General features: G+C 35.2%; 1 protein-coding gene across 3 annotated transcripts in view; it reads left to right on the top strand.

Annotated features, from left to right (window-relative positions):
* The window catches only part of PANC (pantoate-beta-alanine ligase), a 124,722-nt gene that overhangs the window by 31,987 nt on the left and 70,856 nt on the right, over window positions 1-21,879 (top strand). The window lies entirely within an intron of this gene.

The following is a 21,879-nucleotide window of genomic DNA, read 5'->3' as shown; positions in this document are numbered from 1 at the left end:
CATGAACATATTCTTCTGACTCTAATAGTTTTAGAGCATTTGCTTTTAATCATTAGATATATGAAAGTAGACACAGGCATGTAAGTACTTATAGAGAACATTTGGAAATGCCCAGCCCGCTAACTTTGCATGTGGGTGGGAAGATGCATTAACAAACATTTGACATTTGACAGGGAGAGAACCAAGCAGAATAGAAAATTGATAGAGAGGAGGACTAACGAAGAGGCACATCATGCAAGACACTGGGAGCAAGGGTGAATTCTTAACCCAGAAAGACTAGTTCTGAGTTTTAACACAATCTAATATGCACAATCTTCACCATCCAACAAACAAAGCTTTGTATCTTGGGAACATTCTACAAAGTCTTCTTGTGTTCAATCACGTCTCTCCACAAATTTGTTTGTGCACATGAGCTTTTAGGCCCCTGAACTACATTTGCTTTAACTGAAATAAGGAAGCCTTTCTCTTTGAGCAATAGAGCAACTGAATATAAATAATGAACTCATCAAAGAATCACATACCTTGCTCAAATGCCCCATCCCATATAGGCAACAAGTAACTACACATGCCAATACAATGCTCTGTCAAGGCTTGCAACTTAAGCTGCAATATAGGATACCTAACTAAGAACAAAGAATGCAAATGAACTTACAGTTGAGGACAGCAAGCATAATTTACCAATTGATCTATGGCTGATTCTGAAGCACCATTATACCAAGCGCATATATTTAACAATCAATCAAGAATACGATATTTCTCAGCTTAAGCTCACCTGCATGCTAAGATGGATTCCTTTATTTTGATAATTGTGTTCGCTCCATGCCATTCTGATTTGAATGTATGCATTCTGCAGCAGGATGACACTCTCACATTATTGGTTTTATATGTTGATGACTTGTTGATAATAGGGAGTCACTTATCCACCATCAAGGAAGTAAAAAGATGCTTTAAATGATAGATTTTTGATGTTAGACTTAGGCCTTTAGCATGCTTCTTGGCAACTGAGATCGTCCAATAATCTTCATTGCATAGCCAAAGGATGCTCTTAATATGTTCTCTTGATTTTGCATTGCTGGAAGTAAACCTACATCAACTCCATTTCTGTAAGTGTCATACTCGAGGCAAAAGTTTTCTTCAACAGGGTTGCTGACACTTTATCCTGTGTCCTGATAACTTGTTGGGAATCTCATTTACTTGACTTATAGGAGACTTGATGTTTCGTATGCTGTGGGCTTGGTCTCTTGATTCATGTTGGTACCCACATGAGTTGCATTGGATAGTAGCTAAGTGGATCCTCCACTTCATTCAAGGTACTTATGGCATTTAGTCTGTAGCAGGTGTAGATATTGACCTGGTGGGGTACATAGATTTCGATGGGGCAAACAAGTCTGAAGATCGCAAGTCTAGTTGAGGATACTGCTGCTCACTTAGTTTGGTCCAGTTTGTTGGTCGAGCAATTTGCAATTTGCAATTTCTCTTTTATCTAGAGAGGCTGAGTATTGAGGGGTAATTCATGCCACAACATAGGCTATTTGGTGAAGAATATTCTCCTTTTCCTTTTCATGTTTTAATTGCAAACTACTATGCCTAGCCGGCTATGGATGAATACTAAATCAGAAAAGAAACGAGATGGAACATTTTTAATTTATTCTCTGACCTATCATTATGTAGCGAGTTTATATCCACAGCTTTGCTTTACACCTCTTCACCTATAATGGCATCATTGCCTGTTGAATTCCTTGGTATACTGATTTTCAGAATATTATTTCTACCATTATGAGATATAAAAGGATTTATTTGAATCTATACTGAGATGAATAAATTTTCATGGCAAAGTTTACATCCGCATTATATGTTGCAGAATGATTCTATTTATTATCCTCTGAATACGTAAGAATCAGCATACATCATGCTAAGGACTCGGTATCACAGTATCAGACTATTGATGTTATACTTAAAATAAATAATAACAGGGAAATCCGGTGATGCAAATAAAAATATATATAAACATTCTGATCTGTATGCATCAGACTAGCATGAAAAGAGATTACAAGAACTCAGGTTACGGTATTGTCTTATGAGACTCTTCTTATTAAGTTTGGAAGACTTGCGCTTGGATGATTGTCTCCAATCTCTGTGACCCGCGGCAAAGTATAAGAAGGAATGAATCAGCAGTAACTATTCGACTACTCATCTTTTGTTGATTGAGAGATACCGGCGGAAATAAGTTCGATGGCAGAATGAAAGGTGAGAGAGAGTGCGTGATACGAACATGAGAGTCTATGAAATAGAAAAGATCATGACTCTACGGCTTCCGTGTGTTACAAGAATCTATTCAAAAGTCATTCAAAAATGATTCAAAAGAAATAAACGGGGAGAAAGAAAGAAAATAGGAAGTTTAAAAGTTATTATTATTATATTTTCTTGTCTATGTCCATGTGTACGTATTGATAAGATAACATCATTGGATTATCATTTATAGTGTATTGGTGTCATTTTATTTTTATTTACATATGTTCGTATTTGAGAAAGTAAAATAATAATTAAATAATAATAATATTGGATAATTCTTTTAAAGGTAAGAGTTTATGTTTATTTTACATTATTTATTATAATGTTGCTTTTATAGCTCATGCGGTTCCACAGATGTATCCTGATTCAAATCGCTAGGTCCTCTACCCGTCTGCCCAGTAATGGTGATGCCCTGCCTAATTCTTTTCTGACAATGCTTTCACCCCTTCGACATGCTTCCTGCAAGGAATTTCTCCGTAATTAAATTATAAATTATTTAATCATAAATAATCATAACAGTTAACCTTCATCTCAATTCCATGAATTCGTGATTAACGATCAACTAACATGTCATCTTCACTTGAAATCATAATGACTAACTATCGTACCATTTCGCTAGGTTATAACAAATTAAATTGCCAACTGATTTCATGTGAATCTCAATGGCTATATTTCAAGTTAGGTCAAAAATTGGGATGTAAAATACCACTCCCCTTGTGGGTCATCGTCCTCGATGAACTTGAAATTGTAACGAACATTATAAAGGACTATTTAAAAAAAAAAATTGGAATGTAACGTACCATTCCCCTTGTGTTTCATCGTCCTCGATGACCTTTGAATTCTCTTTACCATACTTGTGGTTTTCTTAGCATCCTTTGAGTTGATTCTATTTCATGTTCCTATCATACTCATGTAGGCACTCACCATATCCTTAGTTTGATTCCATATTGATATCTTCATTTAAGAGAGTTTTCAGGGTTTAATGACTGAAAGTAAGATGAGCATTCAAAATTGAAATTCTTCAACTAGCAAGTTCTTGAGCTTAATTTAAATCACTTATACATACCATTTGGCATAAGGCACTTATTAATGGGTAGATCATCCTGGTAAACTTATAGATCACTTGAAAAAGATTATTAGATCCATGCTTTTCCATTTATATAACCTCGGCCTCTTTGCCCATGTTATCACAATAGCATTTCTTTATAACAATCATTTCATGATAGAATATACACTTCATCTCCAAAGCAATATACAACAGCTCAATATGTAGAGTCAACATTGCATGTGTATTATACATGTATAGCAGTGTGTCAAAGGGTAAAAACATGATATACTATGCAAGATCATCATATATCAAATCAAGATCATAAGCATTTGAAACAATTCATAAGATTTTTATCGAGTGGCTCATCATTCATCTGTATTATTTGGAAGTTTATCTTTTCCAGTTCTGTGATTTAGGCTTCCTTGCCCATCTTGTCAAAGTTTACATCTGTAAACAAGCATTGATAGTTCCAATTATTCAAGTTTGTTTACTCCATACGGCAGCACATAATGATCTTGTCATTTAATCAACATAAAAAAGGATCAAGTTTATCTTTTCCATTTCTGTGATTTAGGCTTCCTTGCCCATCTTGTCAAAGTTTACATCTGTAAACAAGCATTGATAGTTCCAATTATTCAAGTGTGTTTACTCCATACGGGAGCACATAATGATCTTGTCGTTTAATCAACATAAAAAAGGATCATGGTTCACAGTTTTGTTTTCATTTAGTTCAAGTTCAAATAGGTAACAATTTATTTTTGTCATTAATTGCATAAAGAATTATTCAGCCATCATGATGGATTTTGATAACTTTTTATCAAGATTATATAAACTGTGTTTGGATTGCATAAGCCTCGACATCGGGACCCATTTTAATCTTCTCATTCTCTACTAAGAATGGCCCTCCCTCTTGGGATAAGGCATATGTATCATTTTGGTCTTGCCATCTGAGTAATTGGGTGGGTTGAAGTCCCAATAGTTATTCTCCAAAATAACTGAAGTGTCTAGACAATCAACAAAGATCACATGTTTGGCACAGCTGCCCATATCTACCCTGGCCAAGGATTTCAAATTGGGTCTACAAACCCGGTCTCCACCAACTCAACTTGCCAATCCTTTTTATCTTTTAAATTAGGTTTCGTCTTTATGATATTATAGTTTATACATTTGTCCATTTTATATCATCTTGACCTTCCTGGCTATTCTAAAAAATTTTCCAGTGTGTTTTTTCCAGTTTTGATTGCAATATCCATTATGCAAAATAAATGTTTTTTAACATTTACATTTTCAATTTCTCAGAAACAGTGTTGGACCCAAGGTTTCAGCGTTGAACCCAACGCTCTGATACCATATGTAACATTTGGTTTTCTAGGGTCTAAATTTAACATCTATCAACTCAAAGAATACAGTTTTTACTTCCTTTCATAGGAAGACAGTTATATCATTCATATTCATGTGAATAAGATTTACCGTTAAAATCAGTTAGACAATTTCTTAACTAAAAACTTGAAACACCATCAAATGAAAGTACTACAAAAATTGAAATCCACATACCATGGAAATTGATGTTGAAATCAAAACTAGGGGTGCTTCTGCAACCACCCGGGTTAGTCCACAAATACCTCTATGACAATATCACAAATCGACTACTATCCAATATTGTTAAATCAAAATCAAATGTCGATTATCATTAAATACCACTACATAAAATTAGGGCATCACTTACCACTAAAATCATTAGGGCATTAATGACCATTGGAATCTTTTAGGGCTTCTGATACCACTGATTCAAATAGGGCTTCCGATACCATGGATTCAATTAGGGCTTCCGATACCACTGTATCATTTAGGGTTCGTACTATCAATCAATCAATTAGAGCTTTAGATTCCTTTCCTTCCGATTACTTAATTGTGATAGTAACTCAAGATTAGAAATATACTTATATTCGATATTCATATAATTGAAAAACAATCCATGAATTTATTTCTTGCATCTAGGTGTAAATAACGGTAACAATGAAATAACTCAATTTATTCTTACCTTCTCATAAATAAAAGTGATAATACCTATTTCCGTTAAACAATTGAATGCATAGCTTATCTTTATCCGATGCTTGACTGACTTCTTGGGGAGAGGTGAAACATTGTCAAGAGCTTAACCACCCAACTTCGGACCAAATCTTATCCCCACATGGTCTCTAATGAGAAAGGCCCTCCCTACTTAGAATAGACAGGGGACATCTTGCCAACCACTGGGCTTCTTGGTATTTTAACATGCAACTTGGCAGCAGGAGATCACAATTTTAATCACGAGTTATTAATTAATTCATATTAAAAAATGATAAACGTTGTTTTGTCATAATTGGTACTGATTCATATTATTATAGATTCCTCTCATTCACCTCATCACCCTTTTTCTTGGCTACATAGCCGGGTGAATCCCAGGTGTTAGGAACTCTCAGAACAACCGGTTTTGTCAACTATACATGCATCCAGCATTTCGCAATCTGTGATTACATAATTATGTTTTTTAAAGATTGAATATTAAATTATTTAATTTAATCATAACTGGATTTCTTTACCGCGTTCTTGCAGATTAACTCCACCTCTTCACCATTTCATGGCTTTTCTACCGGTGAACTCCTCGGTGTTAATAGTATTCTGGATTTGTTCGGAAAATTGTGATAGCATGTGCATTGATGTTGATTTATAAAATCAATCAAGTTTAAAAAAACAAAAAAACAACTGCCATTTGAATTTTATAAATGATGTATTCTCGAGGTTGCTCGATTAATGATCTTTGATGCACTTCAGAAAACCAACTAGTATTATATATATTAATCACAAACTACTATGCCTAGCCGGCTATGGATGAATACTAAATTAGAAAAGAAACGAGATGGAAAATTTTTAATTTATTCTCCGACCTATCATTATGTAGCGAGTTTATATCCACAACTTTGCTTTACACCTCTTCACCTATAATGGCATCATTGCCTGGTGAATTCCTTGGTATATTGATTTTTCAGAATATTATTTCTACCATTATGAGATATAAAAAGTTCTATTTGAATCTAGACTAAGATGAATAAATTTTCATGGCAAAGTTTACATCAGTATTATATGTTGCAGAATGATTCTATTTATTATCCTTTGAATATGTAAGAATCATCATACATAATGCCAAGGACTCGGTATCACAGTATTAGACTATTGATGTTGTACTTAAAAGAAATAATAACAGGGAAATCTGGCAATGCAAATAAATATATATATAAACATTCTGATCTATATGCATCGGACTAGCATGAAAAGAGATTACAAGAACTCAGGTTACAGTATTGTCTTACGTAACTCCTCTTATTAAAGTCTGGAAGACTTGCGCTTGGATGATTGTCTCCAATCTCTGTGACTCGCAGCAAAGTATAAGAAGGAATGAATCAGCAGTAACTATTTGATTACTCAGCTTTTATTGATTGAGAGATATCGGCGAAAATAAGTTTGATGGCAGAATGAAAGGTGAGAGAGAGTGCGTGATACGAACATGAGTCTAAGAAATAGAAAAGATCCTGACTGTACGGCTTCCGTGCGTTACAAGAATCCATTCAAAAGTCATTCAAAAATGATTCAAAAGAAATAAAAGGGGAGAAGGAAAGAAAATAGGAAGTTTAAAAGTTATTATTATTTTATTATTATTATATTTTCTTATCTATATCCATATGTGCGTATTGATAAGATGACATCATTGTATTATTATTTATAATGTATTGGTGTCATTTTATTTTTATTTACATATGTTCGTATTTGAGAAAGTAAAATAATAATTAAATCATAATAATATTGGATAATTCTTGTAAAGGTAAGAGTTTATGTTTATTTTACATTATTTATTATAATGTTCCTTTTATAGCTCATGCAGTTCCACAAATGTATCTTGATTCAAATCGCTAGGTCCTCTACCCATCTGCCCAATGATGGTGATGCCCTGCCTAATTCTTTTCTGACAATGCTTCCACCCCTTCGACATGCTTCCTACAAGGAATTTCTCCGTAATTAAATTATAAATTATTTAATCATAAATAATCATAACAGTTAACTTTCATCTCAATTCCATGAATTTGTGATTAACTATCAACTAACATGTCATTTTCACTTGAACTCATAACGACTAACTATCTTACCATTTCGCCAAGTTATAACAAATTAAACTGCCAACTGACTTCATGCGAACCTTAACGGCTATATTTCAAGTTAGGTCAAAAATTGTAATGTAACAGGTTGCTCAACAGAGGAGGTTTGAATGGGGAGTCATTTGGAGATGTACATGGGTCATTTGTATGCTTTTTGGTAGTTAAAAGATGGGGCCAAACGTTATCCACAATCCCATATCGTATCTTCAGGTAGAAGCTACCTATTGTGTTGTATCTCTCTATATAAGGTAGCCTTGGAGAGTATAAGGTATGTGATGTTTGTAGGTGAAGTGTTATGTTGCGGAAATCGATTCAGAGTGTTGTTAGAGTGATTGTTGAAGACTCTTGCTGAGTAAGAAGTGTACTGCTAGTGTATTTTAATTATTGTTTCAATAATAGAAAGTATTGTGCTTTTAGAGTATGGGGTTTTTCTTCTGAAAAGGTTTTGCTCACGACATATCATGTGTCATATGATATAATATTTATGCAAGTTATAATCTCCTTGGTAATGTGTTTATGATTCTGTAATAGTAAACATTTATTAAAAAAAATTGCACTTTCGCCCCCACTAGATTAGTGTTAGGAAGTGTTGTTTTGCACTTAAGCTTCCTTTCACCGGAGTGGGGGTGGGGTATTGTTAGTTTAGGTTTTTTATTTTCCTTATGTTAGGGTATATTTCTTTTTTTCTATGCATATTATTAAGCTTGCTTAAGTTAATTAGACTTGGCTAATCTGATGCCATGTGGTGGAATGCATCAGGTACATGTATCACTCTTTCCTACAGATGGGTAGTTGAGTTTCACATCCCATCTCTTTCATATGCTACCTCTCATAACCATACATTTTTCTTATGCGAGTAGGTGTTGCTACATGTTTTGGTATTTATAAAGTAGGTAAAACTGTAAAACCTTCCACCTATTACAGGTAGTTGAATTGATGCACCTCTTGGATGTCTTTCCTCAATTTTCAATATATAACCACTCTACTCTCATCCCAGATAGTTCAGTGAGAATAATGTGAGTATTTTCAAAATTCTTTTGGAGTTGTATCTATTTTCTCTCTCTTAGGATTCTCTCTCTATTCTGCTATTTTGATCTTTAATCATTTGTTGACTGGGTATATGGAATTTATGATTGACATCATACTGTGGCTCAGTTCTTGCTTCTTGTAGAGTCTTGTAGGTGTTACTAGGATGACCGAGTCTTTTGTATGATTGCTCTTTCTTTGTTCTCTTGATTGTCCCCCTTTTGCAGCATGTATTTAATTGAAATGTATGCAGATGAAATGCCATAATTTTTGTGCCTTCTTTAAACTAAGGCTGAGGCTGTTACAATTTTTCCCTTAACATATTATGTTTTGTTTAAACGAAAATAGAGGAACAGAAAAGAGGGTAAATTGGATATAATTGCATAGATTTCTTCAATGCTGAGGATTTTTAGATATTTCAAAAACAGATATCAGGAATCCATTTAATGATTATTTTGGCTAAAGGGAATGATTATGAATAATAACTTTGAAGAACAAACTGATGCTTTCCAATATTCTTTCTGCCTGGACTAATGATACCAAAAAACATCTTGTTATACAGCGATTTTTGCATAAATGTGGTGGTTAAAATTACTTGAAGTGCCTTTATAAGAAAAATTGCAGCATGCATTTATAAAACCAGGCTATGCGTATTTTATGGATTGGAACAATACTGTCTTTCAAGTTTTTGACCTTCAGTAGGAGATGACATAAAAGCAAGGCACATGCAAGTAGGCTTAGATGTTATGTCCCCTGTTGGGACTTTACTTGGTTTACTGTAATTTTTTTATAGGATTTGGATTGCACTTGGGAATGGCAATTTACATAGTCTCTGTCCAGTTCGCTATTAGGGGAATGCTGCTTCCTAATGATTAACATACAACACTATGTATTTAAATAAGATTATATTAAGAGCAATCACCAATAAGTATTCTTACTTAAGCCCTAATTCCTTTCTTCACTCCTAATACTAACCCTAACGAGGATGGTAGATTTACTTTGCCAAGGGCGCATGAAATAGTCTACAAGTGGGCTCCCTCAATGCTCTTACCCATCTTGGGACCTACCATCATGTGACCGAATTTACTTTGCTTCTCCCTTCACAAACTCCCTATGCTCTTTACGTAAAGATTCCAACTGGCAATCACCTTAGAAAAAAGAATCTGAGATTCTTGGAGGTGAAAAATGTGAGGGAAATGTACGGGGATAAGACACTGGGCTGTATGGTGGAGTAGGACAGGCTGTACAGTGTCAGCCCAAGCATATAGGAAGGCTGTATGGTATCAGTCCGAGCACCAGGAAGGCTGTACAGTGGTTGATGTTGTCTGTACGGTGGTGGGGTAGGGTGACTATGTTAGTCCATACAGTGGGGAGCAGATGATTGCCATACAGTGGAGGTAACAGGAGAATAAAGGGCCATATGGTAGACCTAGATATTTGTATGGTATAGAGGGAGAGAGAGCTGGCCGTACAATAAGATGTGAAGGCTGTTAGGTAAGCTTGCATGCAGAACAATTAACTTGGAGGCTGTATAGATGGTAGAGTGGCAATATAGAGTTCCGATGAAGGTTACCAAACTTGGAGGTTGGGGGAAAAAGGAGGATAGTTATGCACCATAAACTATTAAATCCCAAATTAATCAAACATAACCAATCAAGAATAGATATTTGAACACGAATATCCTTCAATTAATATTTGCCAAGAGATGGTGCTCCGATTTGCCAGATCCGAGGGAGGTATCATAGGTGGCAGAATAGGGTGAGGGTTGAATCCCACCAAAATCGGAAACAAGCCAAATAGGGAAGATCTTTTACTTCCGAAATGGTGAACAACAGAGAATCCCAACAGGAATTCGTGTAACATCCGGTTTTCTAGGGTCTAAATTAACATCTATCAACTCAAAGAATACAGTTATTACTTCGTTTCATAGGAAGACAGTTATATCATTCATGTTCATGTGAATAAGATTTACTGTTAAAAATCAGTTAGACAAAATTTTCTTAACTAAAACCTGAAATACCATCAAATGAAATGACTACAGAAATTGAAAACCACATACCTCGGAAATGAGATCAAAATCAAACTAGGGATGCTTCTGCAACCACCCGGTTAGTCCACAAATACCACCATAACAATATCATATGATGACTATCATCTAAAATCATTATCTCAAAATCAAATGCTGATTACATTTAATTACCACTATATTTAAAATTAGGGCATCACATACCACTGTATCAATTAGGGCATTGTTTACCATCGGTTCATCTAGGGCTTCTGACATCGCTGTATCATTTAGAGTTCCAACTATCACTCAATCAAGTAGGGCTTCAGATTCCTTTCCTTCCGATTAATTAACTGTGTCAGTAATTCAATATTAGAAATATACTTATATTCGATATTCATATAATTGAAAAACAATCCATGAATTTATCTCTTGCATCTAGGTGTAAAATAACGGTAACAATGAAATAACTCAATTTAATCTTACCTCGTAAATAAAAATGATAATACCTGTTTCCATTAAACAATTGACTGCATAGCTTATCTCTGTCTGATGCACAACTGACATCTTGGGAAGAGGTGAAACATTGCCAAGGGCTTAACCACCCAACCTTGGACCACAATTTATCCCCACATGATCTCTAACGAGAAAGGCCCTCCCTACTCGGAATAGGCAGGGGACATCTTGCCATCCATTGGGCTTCCTAGTAATTTAACTCACCATACGACTTGGCAGCAGGAGATCACAACAATAGGAATATGCATGAGCTATTAATTACACATTACTTAGATATTCATATCTGATTTCATAATTGGTTCTTGCGATTTAACTCCACCTCTTCACCTTTCATGGCTTCTTGCCTGTGAATCCTAGGTGTTTGAAAGATTATGACCATTCTATTAAATTAACACCTCTTCACCATTCATGGCTTCATTGCCGGTGAATTCCTCGGTGTACAAATATTGTGATAACACATGCATTAATTTTGATTCATGCAATTCAATTAAATTTCTATCATTTGAATTCATAAATGTGATAATCTCAAGCGTACTCGATAGAAATCAGAAAAGTCTCTATATATTACAGGGAAAAGTAACAGCAAAAATATCAGACTGCATGTAATTCCGACTATTGATAAAGGATGGAAGTTATGCTTCAATAATACACTTTTATTTCAGTCTACTGTTTATACTGTACGGCAGCAATACTATATTCAATGGTAAACGTACCAAGTAAAACGTTGATTTCTTGGGATATCATTCATAAAAAGAGAGTAAGGAAAGCCGACCGTAATCGGTTTAGACTTAGCAAAGAAACACATAACCTGTAACAAGATGATTTCTTCCATCTTCCAAATCCATAACTGAAACAATCTCATAGTACTTGGAAAAAATTCAGGAGGCAAGATATCAGTCCCGATTAAGTTCCGACTGAGGGTGGAAGTTACGTTTTTATACATTCCATTCAGACCAGTGTCTAAATTCTACAGCAGCAACATCATCAAATAAGGGTAGATGTTCCAAACAGAGTACTGATTTTTTTTGGTATAACATTGAGAAAAGAAAGGAAAGACAAATCTGATTATCATCAGATTGGACTTAGCAAGGAATCATGTGACCTGTAGCAAGATATTTTCTTCCTCTTGTGGCCGGAATTAATAATCATCCATTGTATCCTTGCCCTGTACCCGTTGATGGTGGAAGAGAGAAGAAGGAACAAAGTAGTATGTACCCAGCCGGCCGCTATGATTCAATCTCACATAATCGTTCTTCAAGCACCAATAGACCATGGTATATATAAGTCATGTTTCTTGAAAACAAGACTGTAAAAATAATCTGAAATGCTACCAGCGGCTGTGATTTTCCCGTTGGTATTTGCAGGCTCTCAACCTATGAAGGAGAGATGGAAAAGAGAGGGAGAGAGTCGGGAATGAGAGAAAGATAGTTGCATCTGCATGAAGATATATCTCCTAAATAAAAGAAGTCGGAACATAATATCTATCCCTGCCTCCCCCTCAGCTCATAATATAAAAAAGTATAAAAAAGACTCTTTGGCTTCCATAACTTAAAAGATTAATTGACAAGTAAGAACGCCAAGTGTCTAATCGGTTATAAATAAAGATTATTAAAATGAAAAGAATAAAAGAATGGAAAGAGAGTTGGAAGGTTATAATTCGAAAATTATAGTAATTCAATTGTTATTATAATTCGAATATTATTATAATCTTATATGCACATGTAACATCACTTTATTAATTATTAAATATAATGGTGCCAATCATTTATATTATATGCATGTATATAATTATCGTTTCAAATAATATGATGAAAGATAAATTAAAATATTTTAAGATACGTTTTATATTTTAACTCAATTATTTTAATTAAATTATTTATTAAATAACTCATGCGGGTCCCGTAGATGTATTCTGTTCCAAGTCGCTAGGTCCTCTACCCATCTGCTCAGTGATGGTGATGCTCCTGCCTAATTCTTTTCTGACAATGCTTCCACCCCACTACCATGCTCCCTACAAGGAAATTCTCCACTGTAAAATTATATTATCATAATAAATTATTAAAATAATCACAACAGTTTACTATCTTCTTAATTCCATGAATTTGTGATTAATGATCAACTAACATGTCATCTTCACGTGAAATCATAATGACTAACTATCTTACTATTTCGCTAGATTATAACAAATTAAATTGCCAATTGACTTCATGCGAACCTCAACGGCTATATTTCAAGTTAGGTCAAAAATTGGGATATAACAATTTGTAGTACAAGAAGTATAATCAAATTGCATACCTAAAGACTACCTACAAGCTGTGCATAAATACTCGTCGGGAAAACTTTCCAAAGGTGTACAAAGATAGCCAACGGCGACACAAACTACGGAAACAAAACAAAAATGGATTCGAAATATATTAAATCAATCGGTCCATTAATAATAGTTTGATAAATGATTTATTTTATAACGGGAACATTACATCTTTATTGGTAATTAGTAAATGAACAAAGAATAGTCTAAATATATAATACTACCTTATATTTATAATTCTGATTTTATTATTATTAATAGATATATCATTATTGGAATTAGATATTATACATCATTCAGAAATATATTATATTCAGATATATAAAATTTAAATATATACTTCACACATATTCTTCATATAAATACTAGGATGTCGGTTCGGGTACGAAGGACCGGTTCATTGGTACGACAAAATTTTGAGAAGGGGTTTGGGTTCATTTGTACAAAAACATGTAAAAATATATATATGCGCGCGCGTGTGTGTAGCTTGGAAGCATGGGTTAAGATTAGAATGTCACATAGTATCATAAAAACATTTAAACAACAAAAAAAGTTGTAAACTTGTAATCAGAGTAGCATCATGAATCATGATCATTCCATCATATACTTCAAGTTCAACATCAAAGATTCAAAATAGTAAAATTAAATCATAACATCAGTTCAACTATCATTTTTTTGAAGTTCAACTAATGGATTAAAAATTTATTGATATTCTTCTTCTTCTTCTCCTTCAAGTTCATTGTATTCTTCACTCATGTGAGACGTGACACAAGTTGTAATGCACAAGTACCAAGTTCTATGCTCTTTTTGATCGCAGCCTATTGCACTTCATTGAGTGGATGAAAGAATGTGCTTCAATTTCTTTCTGATATAGATGAACTAGCAACCTATGAAGACAAGACAAAGTAAACAATTAAAATAAAATTATGAATCTTATACAATGAAAATTACTAGCAATTTATGAAGACAAAGTAAACTTTTTTCAAAATAAAACTTACTTGTGATATAACTTTGATTACAAGGGGCTGCAACATTTGGAATCTTCGGCCATGGAGGTATCACCAACTATGAGCATACTCTTCCTAAACCAATGACAAAGAGCATCATTACCTAGATCTCTTGCATTCACAAACTCTATGAACTCACCCGTACTCAAATCTCGCATATCATTATCAGCAAAGAGTGTTTGGGGCTGCAACGTTTGGAATCTTTGGCCGTGTAGGTATCACCAACTATGAGCATACTTCCTAAACCAATGACAAAGAGCATCATTACCTAGATCTCTTGCATTCACAAACTCTACAAACTCATCTGTAGTCAAATCTTGCATATCATCATCAATAAAGAGTCTTTCAAATGCTGCCTTGTATCCATCAAACACTTCTAAATCTCTGTAGGTGGCTGCCGTCTTGGTAGATCAGTATACTGGGTGCCATAATATTTGGGCATCAATGCATAGGAAATCAAATGTAGAGGAGTGGTAAGCAAAGGTAGATCAGCTTCTGGAGTGCTTTGAGCCACATAAGTCTGGTTCCTGCTATGCTAGAAAATCATGGCAGACTCCAAACTGAAACAACATTCATAAGTGCTTCTCATTACAGCTACACTCCCAGCCAAATCAGAACTAGAATACCCCTGTAAATTCAAATCTACTTCTGAAGCATATCTCAAGCTAAACCCAACCATGCCATGCAAGTATCTCAAGATATGCTTGGCTGCAACTAAATGAAGATGTCTTGGTTGACACATGAACTGACTAAGAAACACCCATAGAATAACAAATATCAGGTCTAGTATTCACTAAATACATCAAAGAACCAATCAGTTGTCTATACATAGTGGAATCTACCAAATTAGTACTAGCTGCGACAATGCCGAATTTTTCAGTTTTGTCTCCATCGGAGTAACCATAGCCTTGCAATCCAACATCCCAAACCTCTTCAAGATATCTTTAGTATATGTCCCTTGAGAATAATCTTATTGGATCTTTTCCACACTTCAAGTCCTAAGAAGTAATGTATGTGACCAAGATCCTTCATCTCAAACTCAGAGGTTAAATCTTTCTTACATTTAAATTTTAGACTATCTTCTCCGATAAGAAATATGTCATCAACATAAAGAGTCAGAAATAAAACTTTTACCATTCACTATCTTGGAGTGAAGATTCAAATCTGCATCAATCTTGGAGAACCCCAAGCTCATCAAGTATTGATCAATCCTTTTACCCTATGCACGAGGTGCTTGCTTAATGCCATACAATGCCTTCTTTAATCTGCATACATGGGACTCCTTTTGATAAAGCACAAAACCATCAGGCTGTTCAATAAATACTTTTTCTTCGATTACACCATTAAGAAAAACAGTTTTTACATCCATTTGATGTAATTTCAAGCCTTTAATTGTTGCAATAGCAATGGTAGTCCTGATAGGAGTATACTAAGCTATAGGAGCAAATGTCTCCTCATAATCTATACCTTCCTTTTTAGAGAAACCTTTTATCACAAATCTTGTTTTGTACTCATCAATACTTCCATCAACTTCATGTTTGATCTTTTGAACAACCACTTGGAAGACACGACTGATTTTCCTTTAGGCCTTGGTACAACACACCACACATCATTCTTGATGAAAGACTAATATTCTTCTAACATGGTATCCTTCCAAAGTTACTGATTTGATGCTTCCTCAAAACTAGAAAGTTCAGTTTCCATAATATGACTCGTTAATGCTCATATTCTGAAAATTGTTGTGGTTTCTTGCTTTCTTTAAAAGAGCCATGAGGAGCTGCATAATTTTCTTCCTTTTGCATTGTTTGTCTATCCCATAGAGGTCTCTTTCTACTTGAAGAAATGTTGTTTGGCCCATCAACAGGTTCTATGAGATCAGCTGATTCAAAAATACTTTTTGGTTTAGTGGACTCCCTTGGAATCTCATGAGAATGATGAAGATAAATGTCCAAATTCTGATATTGTTTTTTGCTATCCATCTCTAAGAAAGAGGCTTTTGATTTTTGAAAGAAGCTTTCTCTTCAAAAGATACATCCCTGCTAATCTCAATGTTTTTGTCCTGGAATGTAAATCCAGTAGGCCTTAGAAGACTCATTGTAACCCACAAATATACCTTTCTTGTCTGATGGTTCTCGTTTAGATTTTTTGTCTTTAGGCACACAAATATAAACAAGACTACTAAAAATCCTCAAGTGGCTAATTTCTGGTTTAAGGCCTCTTCAGGAGTCATTTTCTAATATTTTATGAGGGCTCTGGTTCTGATGTTTCTGAATATAAACAACAGTTCTAGAAGCATCTGTGCAAAGAAAAGATTGCAAATTTTGATCATGAATCATTGCTGTGTCTACCTCAACTATGGATCTGTTTTTCCTTTTAACAACCCTATTTTGTTGAGAGTTGTAAGGGACACAAAACTCCCTCTTAACACCTGATTCAATGCAGACATTTTGATAGGCTCTAGAAATGTATTCACCTCCATTATTGGATCTCAAAACCTTGATCCTTTTCCAGACAATTTTTCATCTTGAGCTTTGAACTCTCAGAATCTACAAAGTACTTCAGATTCCTTAGATTTTAAGAAATAAATCCATATGTTTCGAGAATAGTCATCAATAAAAATAACATAAAATCAAAATCCACTCAAAAAGCTATAGACATAGGTCCACATGAATCAGAATGAATCAGTCCAGAATACCTTTTGATCTACTTTCACTAATTAGAAAGTCACTTTTAACATTCTTTCCCAATGCACATCTATTGCAAATACCATCATGCGTCTGACTAAGCTTTGGTAGACCAGCAACCATGTTCTCCATGGATGGAAGTGCTTTAAAGTGTGAGCGTCCAAGTATCCTATGCCAAAGATCACTTGAACTGATGGAATCATGTACTAATGCTTGAATTGGATGGAGAGAGTTTATAACGACTCTCTTGATGAACACCGATCACATAGGCATGATTGATAGTAGATTTTTTGACCAAGTAAAAACTTTTCCTTCACAAAATGCAGCTTGATACCCTTTTTTCTCTAATGATGAAACTGAAATTAGATTTGTTTTGATTCCTAAAACAAATAAAACCTCACTCAAATGAAGAGAAATTCCATAATCTAGTTGAGGAGTAGTTGCTTCAACACCATTTACCTAATAACTTGTGTCATCTCCAATTGTCACTTGTAATTTATTTTCTCTTTCTACCAAATCATAACGATGCTCTCGATATCCTGTAATGTGACGAGAAGCACCACTATCAATCAACCAAGTGTTGCTATTGGTTGGAACATTGCCTGAGAGAGCTAAGATGAATAGAAATCATTCTAAGTTGTCACTAGATTCCTTATTTGGTGACATCTCCACATTTGCAGCAACAACATGATGTTTAGAGATTTTGACACAATCTTGGCCAAAATCACCATTCTTGTTGCATCGGAAACATTTAATGTGAGTAATTCTTGTTCTTCGTTGGTTAGGGGGCTGAATCAGAATTATTATCTCTACTCTTGAAATATTCCTTTCTCCCTTCTCTTCCTTTTCCTATTAAGGTATGGGCAGCAAGAACAAGATTTTCTTAATTATGAGAACTTTTTCCATTTTCTCTTGATATCAACCTAGATACCTATATATCAACCTAGATTCCTCTTGAATGCAATCAACTCTAAGACAATAAAACTTAGGAACTTCAGATCTTCCACAAATGTCTTGAATGAAGGACTCCCAAGATTGAGGAAAACAATTCATTGCCAACATGACTGGCTGTCTATCTTCAACTATATCTCCTATGGCATATAGTGATCTTTTAACTTAGTACTCTGCATATAGTTTTTTTAATATGATGGAATTGTTGTGTTAAGGCAAGAGTCTTAAAGAGTCATGAACATGACTTTAGCTGTCTTCATCTTAGAAATGATAGGCACAAGATGATCGAACGGCTTAAACATCACACACTAATGCTTCATTCCTAGAGTAAAAGTGTTAAATAGTCAAAGTTTGACTTACTCTTCCAAGCTTAATTTCTTGGTTAGTGTGTGATGTTTAAGGCTGGCCCAAGATGATCCTACACAGAAATCAATCAAAAACTTCCTTGCCTTAATGTCATTCTTCTTCCATTGAGTTTTCTTAGGCTCATCGGATGGCTCAGACACATCTTTTTGAAGTCTAGAAGATCATTTTTTTCTAGAGAGATAAGATGAATTTATTGATGTCCAACAAGAGACCACAAAAATGGTGAAAGGGACTAAAAGCATACAACAAGGCAACCAACAACAATAGGAGCACTAAATGGTGTTCGAGGAAAGAAAAGAAAGAAATAAAAAGAAACAGAGAGGGAAATATTATATTACGATAATAGATAATTGTCTATTATTAGTTAATTGTTATCTATTGTAAATATCTAGTTAGCTTTAGTTTGCTTTCGTTTTTTAGCTTTCTCTGTTAGAATAGAATGTTTCTATTCTTTACGATCGTTTCCTAAGGAAACATCGTTTTATTCTTTTGTATATAATAACCTTTCGGTCTCTGTTAATAACAAGCAAGTATTTTACCAATTACTTTCGTAATATGGTATTAGAGCCAATACTTAAATTATTTTCGAAAATTTTATAATTTCTTTTGAAATTATGTGTTCTAAATTTTCGAAATTATTTTTCGGTTTCCTTTTTTTCTCTACAACCCAAGAAGGGTTTTTTGCCTTGAGAAATTTTTTTCTGATTGCCGTTTGATGGTTCTTTTTTTTTGTTTGAAGATCAGCAAATCACAAGCAAGCAAGAGAAAATTGCGATTTTTCGCATGACTGAAAATCGTGGCTCCAAAATCTCTTTCATTTTGATCGCCTCTGGTTTGCAAATGTGGATTTCTTTCTGCAAACATAGGTTTCTTCCATTGATGGTCGTTTCCAACAAAATCGTGAGTTAAAAACTCTTGGTTTTTTGTGCATAAATCACATTTTTTATCAGATAGCTCTACCTCTCTTTCAAGTGCCCATGACTGCACATTCCGCCATTTTTTGGAGTCAATACAATCATCTCAAATACCACGTCTACCTGTAGCTGCAATCTATGACGAAAAACGACCATTTTTTCTGAAATTTTCTTCTACCATTGTTGCCAACTAGGGTTTTCTTTGCAACCCTAATTTTTTGGGCTCGAATTTTTTTGATCATAGATTCTTGGTGGGTTTTTCAAGAGCTCAATTAGGTTGTCGTTAGATTTTTCTGGGTGCCTTGATTTTTGTGCCTCAATTTTTGAGCCAACAGATCAAGAAAACAACATATTCCTTTTGGGTTTTACGAGCTCTCTTCTGGGTCAGTCTCCATTTTTTCTGGGTCTTCTGTTTTGTTGCCTTGATGAACGTGCCTTCATAGATTTTCATAGTTTTTCATTGAAATATGTGCCATGGCATCTTTGACAAACAATCTGCTTGAGCACAACTCCAAATTCAATGGTCAAAATTATGGCACTTGGAAGTAGCGGATCATCACAATTTTTGAATATTGGAACACTGATCAACTTGTTCTGGGTGTTAACAAGCGTCCGATTGCTCTTGGTTTTGATTAGGATACGTGGGATCTGAATAATCGGGAGGCAGTGATGCTTCTCAAATTATCTGTGGCTAATGATCAACTTTCTCAGATTCCATCCAGCAAGACAGCTACTGAGATCTAGACACATCTCAAAGGTCTTCATGAGACTTCTGACAAAAGCATAGCCTTCTTTCTAAAAAACACTGTTTTCTATTGTCATGGATGAGTGCACCCTGCTCCAGTCACACCTACATCGGATTCAGGAAATCTGTGATCAGTTACTTGCCATCAGTCGCAAGATGAAGGAAGAGGATATTGTGATTATCAGTCTTCGGAGTTCAATAAAGTCCTATGAACATTTTATCGAGACTCTCAACATCACATCTTCTGGTGTTGATTTGAAGTTCACTGATCTCTGCACCCTACTGCTTCAGCAAGATCGGTGGAAACAACAGTTCGGTAGCAGCTCCAGTTCCACCTCCACAAAGCAAGCTTTTGCTGCGAAATCCTTTTAGAAGGATAAAGGCAAGTTTCAACAACCATCTCAATAGAAGTCTTCTGCTCTAGCATTAGATGGTTTCTGAAAGAATAACATTCAATGCAACTATTGCCATAAGTTTGGACACATGAAGGTTGAATGTCGGAAATGCATAGTTGCACAGTTTAAGCAATTAGGTTCGCAGTCCAAAGTGAATAGTGTAGAGCACACTAAGCAGGTGGAGTCTGCCTTTTACACCTTCATGGCTAAAAGACCTGTAGATCATGTAAATTCGTTTGCCTAGTACATTGATTTAGGTGCCTCTCGTCATTTCACTCACTGCAGAGACTGGTTTACTGACTACCAGCCTTATTCAGACTGTTATTTTTGGTGGCGGAGAAGAGTACACAGTTGTTGGCAAAGGCAACATTTAAATTTAATCTGTTGGGAGTAATCTCATATTCCTAGATGTGTACTACGTTCCAAGGATGGAACTAAATCTACTCTCAGTCAGTCAGTTGTTGCAACATTCTCCACACTTGGCAGTCTATTGATCGGGCAACTAAGTCTACTGTTGTAGTGGGTCTTGAGAATCATGGTCTTTTTAGACTTACCGATTCTGGTGATTCTGAGGACTTAGCTATGGTTGCTTGGCGGTCTTCTGTCAACACACTTTGGCATCAGCGATATGGGCACTTAAATGTGCATTATCTCTCACAACTATCTCTCACAGCTTGCTCGGGATGAGCTTGTTTTTGGATTGCCAGAGATTCAGACTCAATAGCTTGGAGTTTGTGATGCATGCCAGGTTGGGAAGCAACATCGTACACCTTTCACTAGTGGCGATTCATGGCAAGCTTCTCAAGTACTTCAGCTTGTTCATGCTGATACCTATGGCCCTATGGCCACTCCTCATGTTCTTGGGTCCAGGTATTTTCTGATGTTTGTTAATGATTTTAGTAGAAAAATGTGGGTGTATTCCTTAAAAAGAAATCCGATCCATTTCCTGTATTTCAGAAGTTTAAACCTTTAGTTGAAAAAGAGTCTGGGAAATCTATTATTCCTCTTAGATTAGACAATGGGGGGGAATATTGTTCTTATGTTTTCTCTAGCTTCTTGGATACACATGGCATCAAACGCCAATTAACCACACCCCACATGCCACAACAAAACAATGTAGTTGAACGTCGGAATAAGACAATCATTGAGATGGCTTGATCCATGCTCAAACACAGACATGTTCTAAAGAAGTTTTGGGCAGAAGCAGTTAACACTGCAGTTTATCTGTTGAACTGGTCACCCACAGTGGTGGTCAAAGGTAAAACTCTGGAAGAGGCTTGGTCAAGTCGCAAATCGAGAAACAGTCACTTGAAGGTTTTTGGTTCCCTTGCTTTTGTTTCGATCCCTGATGTGTCACGCACCAAGTTGGATGCCAAGAGTCAAAAACTCATGCTTACTGGATATAGTAGTCTTCACAAAGCCTACTGCTTGA

Source organism: Cupressus sempervirens, chromosome 9 (assembly GCF_028749045.1).
Source record: "Cupressus sempervirens isolate cs-2001-9-10 chromosome 9, ASM2874904v1, whole genome shotgun sequence".
In the NCBI taxonomy this organism is placed as follows: domain Eukaryota; kingdom Viridiplantae; phylum Streptophyta; class Pinopsida; order Cupressales; family Cupressaceae; genus Cupressus; species Cupressus sempervirens.
This window is presented reverse-complemented; position numbering and strand designations above follow the sequence as displayed.